Source organism: Aquarana catesbeiana, linkage group LG04, assembly GCF_042186555.1.
Source record: "Aquarana catesbeiana isolate 2022-GZ linkage group LG04, ASM4218655v1, whole genome shotgun sequence".
Lineage (NCBI taxonomy): Eukaryota > Metazoa > Chordata > Amphibia > Anura > Ranidae > Aquarana > Aquarana catesbeiana.
Window position 1 is genome coordinate 348,553,278 of NC_133327.1, and position 11,740 is coordinate 348,565,017.

The following is an 11,740-nucleotide window of genomic DNA, read 5'->3' on the forward strand; positions in this document are numbered from 1 at the left end:
ATCATCTAATGAAAGAAATAGAGAGAGCTGTAGTGAAACAACAAAAACATTAATTATATGAGGGTTTAAAAATTAGATATCGCAAATGTAATCAAACACCAGATATATATTTCTTGACAGTGCAAAGAGTTCTGGGGATTCTGAAAATAAGAAGTTAAAGATCCATATTGTGGATTTTTAATGAAATACGGTGTTTTATTTTTTACCTCTCCATAGGATTATCACCTTCCCTTGACCTTTTCATAGTTTTTGACACCCTGAATTCTGATCACTTGAACACAGAAGTTTTTGTAGAATGCCAATGTATTTTAAGGTCACCATAAAGACTTTATCAGTAGAAGACATTTCATGTGCTATTGGGAAGAAATTGGCTCTTACTACACAGTAGAATATATTTTTTTAAATCGCTATTAATGTTTAGTCATCAATGCATCCTTACTTAAAAAGAATAGCTACAGTATTCTTTCCTAAAAAAAAGTAGACAATGATACCCAAATGCTACTCCCCGTAGGTAAACATTCAGTATTTTACCATTTGTAGTCCTTTAAATAAAAGCCTACTGAAAAAATATCAAATGGAAAAAAAGGAAATGTACACAAAACAAAATCATAAAAAGTTCTGTATTCCAGCACTTGACATCTGCTGAAGCTCTGCAAACAGATTTCAAGTGTGTTTTTAATGGGCCCTGGATGCAAGGCCTTCTTATTTTGGGGGCCTGAGGAAGCTGCCTTGGTCACTTTATCCCTTAAACCCTCCTCAATTGCAGCAATCAGATGCACAGTTTTTTGTGTGAACATTTTTTAGCCAATTGAGGGGTTAAAAATGAGCAAAGCTTGAAGCTCAAAAAGGTGCATGAGCTACTTTGCCATGTAGGGCAGCCCATTGAAATAAATGGTCTGCACTATGTCTGTAGCTTAACAAAAAAAAATGGTGTCACTTGTCAGAGTGCAAATGAGGCCTTAAGCAAGCTCTGAAGGAGAATATTATCTGTTTAAGGTGTTTTAACTGGCAATATATATCAATTTTGTTTAGTTCAGCCTGCAGACTGAATGTAACAAATCTTGATTCAATGAATCTCCTGCTGTTGCTATTGTATTTTGACACCCGCTGTCAAAATACCTTACTGGTGCCTACATTTGATTGGATGAAGGCACTTCACAGCCATCAGTTTTCTGCTCCACATGTTTGTTCTTTTCGTGGAGGGATGTCAGGCTGGAGGGGGCTTGCAGGGCCACCTACTGTGTGAATTATAGACAGTTCAGCAGGATCTGGCCAAAGTTTGCTCTGTACATGGCCAGTTTTATGTATCTCCTGTTATTTTAGTTAACCCTGCCCCTTGTAGTCTGGGATTCTATATTAATATAGAGCCAGGTTAGGCATCCAATGGTGAATTCTGATGGTTAGAGGTCCAGTTGCATGACAGATTAGACACTACTAGGGCTAAATGCAGATTAGATCAGGTCAACTCTGAGTTCCAGTGCCACACCAATTTCTGCTGATTAAAAGGGGCATTTTAGGCTGCTTGGACACTCGCTGTAGGATTTCCTCATTACTGCAGATCTTGTCCTCAGGTCTCTGATGATGAACACTGCATTGTTATCCTCAGGGTCCCCTGCAACTGGACTTTACTGCAATATTAATCTCGAGGTATCTCTATTAATTGCTATATATACCTAGGTTTATTTATAGAATTCTACCAGGACTTTTGTTGGGCCCTTTGCTGATAATACCTATTTATATATTGAATGCATGCATATATTATTTTACTATTTTAGTACTAATCTTTTCTTCTTTAAATTTACAAACAGGTGTGCATATATATATATATATATATATATATATATATATATATATATATATATATATATATATATATATATATACTAATGGTTGATGTTATATAGTTACATAGTTAGACAGGTTAAAAAAAAGACACTAGTCCATCTAGTTCAACCCATTAAAAAAAAGAAAAAGAAAAAACACAAATAGAAAACCTCCATATACACTATCCTATACCCATAGTTAATAAAAGAAGGAAAAAAAAATAACGCATGTTCCAATTACCCCTGGCATTATTACCTGAAAAATTAGCAGCCAGTGGTATTGTAATGGGCCAGGGAGTCGTTGTGTTGCTGATCCCGGAAGTAAGCAAAACCATTGTGGAGTGCAGAACTGGAAGTGACGTCAAGGGGGGGGACTTGTAACTATGGTATAACTCCTCCAAAAGAGAGTTACACTTGACTGCTTGGTAATTGTTTTTGGTAAGCGTTTTCTGCATACTGTTTTTTTTTTGTCATTTCCTGTCACTTTTTAAATAGCATTTCTCTTCCTTTCAGTCTGCTAAATAAGGCAGGCCATACATGGGTCGAATTTCAAAATAATTTTATTTTGAAAATCTTATCTAAGGTTTTTTGTTCGTATTTCACACCATCAGTGGGCTGCAGCAACAGCCGATTTTTGTGCGGCCATCGAATTTGAGTAATCGGACATGTTGGAAATTTTCTAATCAATGATGGGAGAATCGTGCGAGAAATGCAATCAAAAAAGAAATGCGCGTGTTCAAGAAAAGAAAATTCCCGGAAATAAAAGAAGATTCCCACCCACGAAAATTATTTTCTGTAGCAACATGAGGTGAAATTGAAGGCTTTGAAGGTTTGAATTTCGAAATCAATGGTGGCACCATCAGATCACAAAACGCACTAATTTTCTGATTTTCAAAAGAAAATTATTTCAAAATTCGACCATATATGGCCAGCCTAAGCGGAGTGGTTAACTGTTCACAGATGTGATATAACTAGCTCTTTTTACTCACATTTGAGCTTGCTAACATTAGAAATATGAACTAAGTTTGATTTGTATAAGCGAGGTTTTAAATACAGGAGATTTCACACATGTAAGGTACATTTTAAGCTGGCTATAGATAGATTAAAATTTGGCTGGTTCAGCAGGGACTGGCTGAATTTCTATGCATGTGTGGCTGCTCCCTTTTGACAAAAGTTGATCTAACAACTGAATTCTGTCAAATGGACTTGTTGGAAATGTTTTCTCAATCAGCAATTGTAGCTAATGGGTTGCAGCCACTGATCAGTGTATTCTGCCAGCAGAGAGAATTCCTCTTCCCACCTTTTTTGTGGATGGAGGAACCCATTTGTTTTTTTTTTGTTCAGCCCACTGGCTGAGTAGAAATGTATAAACTAAACAAGACAATTTTATGGTACAGTATATAGAAGCCCCAATTAGATTTCATGCTCTGCTTGACTGATGGCTTGGTAAATGTTTTTCAAAAGCAATTAAAATATGTTTATTTGTTTTTAAAATTCAATTTTGAAATGAATGGACTTTACTGAAAACCTATTTCACTGTTAGAAATGTGTTCAAGAAAATATTTTCATTGTTTTTCTTTGAATTTTCTCTTCACTGTGGTCAAAAACAACCACCAATTTGACCAAACTAATAGTTACAAAGTTGAACAAACCACAGGTGTGCACATGGGTGTGTGGGTTGTGCCTGGGTGGCGCACAGGGGAATAATTGAGGATGGAGAGTAGGGGAAGGGGCCAGTAAATATGTAATTTACTGGCCCTTTCCTTTTCTGAATGAACACAGTCACTCACTCTATTCATTCATAACTGAAGCACAGTTAACTCTACTGTTTACCATTTAAACTTTTGCTACGCTTCAGTTTGTGAATAAACAGAAAGCCACTCAGCACAGAGCCCTTCCTATTCATTCACTGTCCAGAGCAGCTAAGGCTGAAAAGAAAGGGACTGGGGAGTCTCTGTCCTCAGTCCCTCTACCTGTCTCATATGTGAGACATCAGTGGTCTGTTTAGAGTGGTCTTCTAGAAAATAGTAAAACAAATAATAATATTGTAAAAAAGAAAAAAAAAACTACTGCCACCATCCACTGCCCTACTGTCCTACTGAAACATCTACTGCTCTACTGACACTGTCCTCTGCCCTACTGACAAAGTCCACTGTCCTATTGATACGTCTACTGCTCTACTGACTGGCACCATTCACTGTCCTACTGACACTGTGTTCTGCCCCACTGACACTGTCCATGTTATAATTAAAATGTTTGTTTACATTTATTTCTAAGAGTGTATGTGACCGTGTGTGTGTGTATATATATATATAGATATATAGATATATCTATATATATAGATATTCACTTGTAGAGGAGAACCGCACTCTGCTTACAGTTTAGTGCCAGCAATCAGGTCTTCCCACCAACCTTATATATAGAAAAAAAGTCCAAGAGGTTGCTGCACTTAAAAACTTCTTTGCTTTATTTCACAATATCTTCAGGAGAGATTTACAAAGCAAGTATAATCCTTTCAAGCAATATCAAAAAGCAACAAATGCTTACACAGTTTCAGATCTGAGTAGATTCAGATATGGATGGATGGATGGATTACGTTTCGGGCTAGTCAGCTTACGCCCTTCCTGAGATCCATTGAAGCACATCTGAAGGTTTCATTCCAATCATTCATTTAAATACAGGTTTAGTGAAGTACTTCACATATGGAATCAATATGGCTAATTAGTTCAAATCGCATACCATTTAACATCTATATATGCATATGTTTCTATAACATGCCATTAAAGCAAGGATAAGCAGCAGGTGTCAAATCTCTCATTCTCCTCACTCGCATTATAATATATTCAGAATACCTATAAAAATGCAGGAAAATGGTACATTCATGAGTAAAAACAAAAAGATATCCCCATCATAAAGTTATTTTATCTGGCTACTTTTAAATGCTTATTCCAACAATTAAACAAATAAATAAAGATCCAAATCAACATTTAAGCCATATGGAGCAATCTTATTTAAAAAATGTATCCAGTATACTTCTGTTTTTCTTAGAATCAATTCACGGTTGCCCCCCCCTCCTATTTTTCTCAATCCCTTCTAGGACCATATATTTTAATTGTGATACATTGTGGCCAAATTCCAAAAAGTGTCTCGCCAACGGTAATTGGGTTAGTTTATCTCGTATTGAGTATTTATGTCTCGCTATCCTGTCTTTTATTTTTTGTGTAGTCTCCCCTACATAAACTAAACCACACGGGCACTTTATGGCATAAATTACATATGAGGATTGGCATGTATAGTAACCCCGTATGGGGATATTAAAACCCCTATGTGGATGTGTAAAGTATTTACCTTTAATCATAGAGTTACATTGTATGCATGACAAGCAGGGATACGATCCCAGATTTTTTGGTCCCAGAAAGGTTAGTTTGGCTGCTGCAGCCACAGGCTGATCAGATTTAATCAATCGATCTCGTATCGTTCTACCTTTTCTATAGGAGGGCATGGGTGGATTCAAGAATTCCTGTACCATGGGGTAACTGGATCTTAAAAGATTCCAATGTCTTTTGACAATTTGGTTGATTTTGTTGGAGAAGGGATGATACTGCATAATAAAGGGGATTCTCTTGTTTTCCTTTTGGGGTGATCTCTTATAATCTGTATGAGGATAATCGATATTAACTAAAGCTTGTGGGTATCTTCTACTAGTAAGTTTGTTTTTTATTTCATTAAGTCTCCGATCAGGGCACAGTGGGTCGCTCACGATCCGCTGTACCCTCATCATCTGACTTTTTGGAATGGATGAAAAAACGTTTGGGGGATGAAAGCTATTAAAATGTAGCAATTGGTTACGGTCCGTGGGTTTCACATATAAGTCGGTAGTAATCTGCCCATTGTTCAATTTAAGTAGAGTATCAAGAAAAGAGATCTAATTTTTACCAATTTCAATGTTAAACTTTAATCCAGGTACTAAATGGTTAATGTATTTATCAAATAAGTATAGGCTTTCCATGTTACCATCCCATATAGCGAAAATATCGTCCACAAATCTGTACCAACATTGGCAATGTTTTAAAAATAAATCATTGACATAAATAAAGGACGTCTCTATCATATTCATAAATGCGTTCGCATATGGGGGTGCAACATTTGAACCCATCGCTGCTCCGTTCAGTTGCAAGTAATGAGTATCCCTGAAAAGAAAATAGTTCTCCTCAAGAGTAATTTTCAAAAGGTCAAGCAGAAATGAAATTTGTTCGGTTTTATAGATGCCTGATTGAATTAACAATCGCTGACATGCCTCTATTCCTAAATCATGTGGAATAATAGTAAATAAACTAGAGACGTTCCATAATATCAGGATGGACTCTGGTGACAAGTTTATATCTTGAATTTTTGACAAAAAATCAGTAGTATCTCTTATAAATGATTTAGTGTTTAATAGCAATGGTGTCAAACACTTATCCAGGTATTGTGCTAGATGTGTTGTCACAGATTCCATCCCTGATACAATGGGACGTCCCGGGGGATTTTTGGGGTCTTTGTGGATTTTTGGTAACATATACAGTACCGGTGTAACCGGATATTCACATATCAAAAACTCCATAGTTTCATCATCAATGATTTTTTGTTTAAGTGCCTTAGTTAAGGTTGTTTTAATCCTTTTTTGTACTTTAAAAACTGGACAGCAATCAAGTCCTTTATAAGTAAGAGTATCACTAAGATGTTTCATAACTTCATTTTCATACATGGATGTGTCCATTACCACAATAGCTCCCCCCTTGTCAGCCGGCTTGATAGTGATATCATGCCAGACTGACAAGGAGTTTAACGCTGCAATCTCATCTCTATTTAGATTGTGAGGTATATGGTCTCTCTTATCTCTATCACACAAAAAAAAATTTTATGTCATTTTCCACTTTCTCTATATATACCTCTACAGCAGCACATGAAGTGGGTGGTACTTTAGTGCTTTTTGGTTTTAAACCCATGTTTTTGATTGATAATATTGATAATTCTTTAGTTGTGGCAGTGGACACACCAGAATAGTACGCTTTAAATCTTAATTGTCTAAAAAATCTATATAAATCCTGTTTAAGTACAAAATCATTCATTTTCTCTTTAGGGCAAAAGCCCAAACCCTTATTCAAAACACTTAGTTCAGTTTTAGACAAAACAGTAGAAGAAATGTTATGTACCAGGTTTTTATTTAGTGTCTCTGGCGGTTCTGGCGTCTGGTGGTTACACCCCCTGCTGTGTCTTTTCTTTGTTCGCCAACCGCCCCTCCTGGTCCGAATTCGGTCAGGTTCCCTGGTAAAAAAGGAGTATTTGATACACTGGTGGATGATCCAGTAGATGTCATAGAGTAGTTTGAGCTAGCCAGATTTTTATGTTGTATTTTTCTGTAGCCCTTTGAATGGTAATATGTAGGATCAGTCCAATTGTAGACACGATCGTTTTTATAATCTTCCCGATCTCGTTCAAGTTTTGTACGCTTACGGAATTGAATATTGGTGCGAAATCTTTCTAATTTATCATTATTAATTTTCTTGAATTCCTGTAGTTCCTCTTGATTAGAACATTGTTGTAACTGCCTTTCAAGTTCAGCAATCTCCTGCTGTACAAGAGTCCTCTCTTGTTGCAAAAATTGCACAGTTAATGTCATGATATCAAAGGAACATTTATTGAGGATCTGGGTAAATTTGGTTTTAAAATCCTTGTTCTGTGAAAAGAGAGTTGGAGTCAGACGAACCCTCAGCCCTCAGCCTAATGCCGCGTACACACGGTCGGACTTTTCGTCTACAAAAGTCCGACAGCCTGTCCGACAGACTTCCGACGTACCTTCGGCGGACTTGCGGCAGACTTTCTTACGAACGGACTTACACACACACGACCACACAAAAGTACGACAGCCTAGTACGCGGTGACGTACACCAAGTCCGACGAGACTATAAAACGGAAGTTCAATAGCCCGTACGACACCCTTTGGGCTCCTTCTGCTAATCTCGTGTTTATCTCGTGTTAGTAGAAGTTTGGTGAGAGACGATTCGCGCTTGTGAGACTCGTATTTTTCAGTTCGTTTTAACTGTTGTTCAGTCTGTGCTTGTGAGGTTTGTATCTGCTTTTCAGTGCGTTTGGTCAGTTGGCATTGAGAAATCTTTGTTTTATTGGCCGCTCGTTCCTGATTTTCAGGTCGTTCTTCACAGGCCTTGCTGTTCTTCAGTGCGTTCTGTTTAGTGCGTTCTGACCAGCCGACCGTTTTGAAGCCATGTTACCTGTACGTACTCGTCGTAGAGCTCGTGCATTGTATGTGCTTGGTGCTGTAGTTTATTCTTCAGCCCAAGACCAGTCCATGAACAGGGCGAGGAGGAGTTCATGGACCAAGAATTGGTTGCTTCAGCGTGACCAGTTCTGTCACATGCCTTTGCTCCGTGAGATCCGTGAGAATAATCCTGAGGATTTCAGGAACTTTCTCCGGATGACGGACCCCGTTTTTGACCGTTTGTTGGCTTTGCTGACCCCCTATATCAGCAGGCAGGATACCTGCATGAGGCAAGCCATCACTCCGGAGCAGAGGCTGGTCGCTACCTTGCGGTATTTGGCCACAGGGAGAAGCCTGCAGGACCTTAAGTTCTCGACAGGCATCTCCCCCCAGGCTCTGGGGATCATTATCCCAGAGACCTGTTCTGCCATCATACAGGTCCTGCAGAAGGACTATATTAAGGTAAGATATTTTTCTTTTATTAGCATCACATGTTCTTTTATGTAATCTTTGATAATATAATGTATTTCTTGCTTCAAACACTACTTACCATCATTGCAATATAGTGTGAATGTCCCCTTTTTATCCTCACACATGCTGGATTTTTTTCCTGTTATTTTTTGTCATGCATGTATATTTTCCTTCAATAACCTTCCCAGCATGAAGTGATGGGAACATATCCACCTAGTCTACTCATTTGGAATGTATTTTGTTTGAGTGTATTTAGTGTGCTGCTAATGAGCAATTATCTAGATTTCACAACCCCACCCCCCCCCCACCTAAACTCACTCCAAATAGTGTGCTGCTAATGAGCAATTATCTAGATTTCACAACCCCACCCCCCCCCCACCTAAACTCACTCCAAATAGTTTGCTGCTAATGAGCAATTATCTAGATTTCACAACCCCACCCCCCCCCACCTAAACTCACTCCAAATAGTTTGCTGCTAATGAGCAATTATCTAGATTTCACAACCCCACCCCCCCCCACCTAAACTCACTCCAAATAGTTTGCTGCTAATGAGCAATTATCTAGATTTCACAACCCCACCCCCCCCCACCTAAACTCACTCCAAATAGTTTGCTGCTAATGAGCAATTATCTAGATTTCACAACCCCCCCCCCCCCCCCACCTAAACTCACTCCAAATAGTTTGCTGCTAATGAGCAATTATCTAGATTTCACAACCCCACCCCCCCCCACCTAAACTCACTCCAAATAGTTTGCTGCTAATGAGCAATTATCTAGATTTCACAACCCCACCCCCCCCCCCCCACCTAAACTCACTCCAAATAGTTTGCTGCTAATGAGCAATTATCTAGATTTCACAACCCCCCCACCCCCACCCTCGTTAAAATTTGCTGGAATGTTCTGTGGTGTTGATTTGTCTAAAGCAAATATATGTTGCACTTTGCAAAATGCATGTGCACTCTACAAGTGCATTTGTTCCAGTGCTTTAGTAAATGAGCAGAAGCTCTGCTGATTTCCATCATCAAATCATATGCAAGCCTCAAAGTGTTTTCATTAATTGCCCTTGCATGTGATTGTGTACTCCTTGCAACATGAATGCCTTTTTACATTACCTCATTTACTGTAAGCTGGTTAGCAACTGCACCTGCAGAGTGCGACAACTGCAGTCTTGTAGCCTTTTTAGTCCCTAAATTCCTGCGTGTCCTAAAAGTAATTTTTTTTAGGGATTTCACAACCCCCTAAAATGTAATCAATGTTCCATCAGAGGGGGTGAGCAATCTGATAAGTGTGCCTTTCCATATTAGTTATTCCAGAACAATTAAATTATTGAATGTTATACTGATGCTGGGGAATAATGTTTTTAATTGTCTAATTTTCTTGCAATGTTAGCTTCCAAATTAATTGATTTTGGTTTTCTTGTTTGATTTCCCAGTTTCCTTCAACGCCACAGGAATGGCAGACTGTGGCATCCCATTTTGCCAGCCGTTGGGACTTTCCCAATTGTGGAGGGGCTATAGATGGGAAACATGTCCACATTGTGCCACCACCCCATTCGGGGTCATATTATTTTAATTATAAGGGGTTCCACAGTATTGTTTTAATGGCGGTGGTGTCGGCACACTATGATTTTTTATATGTGGACGTGGGGAAGAATGGCCGGATGTCGGATGGAGGAGTATTTGCCCAGACGGAGTTCTGCCAGCGTCTCCAGAGTGGTGGCCTGGGATTGCCACCTGATGAGGATAACGTGGAAGGACTCCCCTTTGTCTTCATTGCCGATGAAGCCTTCGCTCTCAGCAAGCACCTCATGAGGCCATTCCCCCAAAGAACACTCACCCCGGAGAGGAGGGTTTTTAATTACCGGCTGGCCAGAGCTAGAAGAGTGGTTGAGAATGCGTTTGGAATTCTGGCCAGCCGGTTCCGCCTGTTTCAAACAGCCATTAATTTGGCGGAATACAAACTTAATTTTATCATTTTATCGTGCTGCATTCTGCACAACTTTTTAAATAAGCATGCTCCAAATTATATAGGCACAGTTGGGCCTGAGGCCGGACAAATAGAAGCCAACCTTACAGGCCTGGATACTGTCCGTACTGGCTTGGCCCCCCAAAGTGCCCGTCAAGTTAGACAGCAATATGTTAATTATTTTATGGGTAGGGGGGCCATTGCAATGGGCCAGGATATATAATTTTTGACAATAAAAAAATTATTGATGAAATCTTGCATTATATTTATTGCTTGCCTTTCTTTTGGGCTGTCTCCTAGGTTATGGTCGAGCAGTTGTAGTGCCAACTGTATTGTAATTTTAAATGTCTAAATAAGCTCCATTGCCACTGTAAACAACTTTTTTACAATTATAACTAAAATGATACTGAGCCTTGAAATAACAAACCACACATTTATTTAATTCCTATAAGGAGATGTTTTTATTAATGGTTGTTATGCATTCAGTTCTGCATTTAGTAGAAAATGTTCATAGACAAAAATAGAATGATATCTTAATAATGTAGCAAAATATAATTATATCTAAATATTTATACCTAATCCACAAAAAAATATTTTTGGCTTTTTGATTTTCACAAACAGGCTTTTTTTTTTGTTTTGGGAAAATCAAGTTTTGTTTTGTGTTTTTTTTTTTTTTTTTTTAAAGCAATTTTTTTGTTTATGTTTTTTTTTTTTTTAGCAAGTTATTTTTGTTTTTATTATTTTTTTTTAAGAAAGTTTGTATATTTTTTTTTTTTGGTTTTTTAAAATCAAGTGTTTTTTATTTTTTTTGGTTTTTTAAAATCAAGTTTTTAATTTTTTTTGCTTTTTTAAAATCAAGTTTTTAATTTTTTTTTTTTTAAAGATTTTTTTTTTTTTGCTTTTTAAAATCAAGTTTTTTATTTTTTTTGCTTTTTTAAAATCAAGTTTTTTATTTTTTTGTTTTTTAAAATCAAGTTTTTTATTTTTTTTGCTTTTTTAAAATCAAGTTTTTTATTTTTTATGGTTTTTTAAAATCAAGTTTTTTATTTTTTATGGTTTTTTAAAATCAAGTTTTTTATTTTTTATGGTTTTTTAAAATCAAGTTTTTTATTTTTTATTTTTTTTTGTGTTTTTTTGAAAATCAATTTTTATTTTTTTGTGGATTTTTGAGGTATTCCGAGAAACAGCCCTCCTTTTTTACATTAGGTTAAACAGCCATTTAT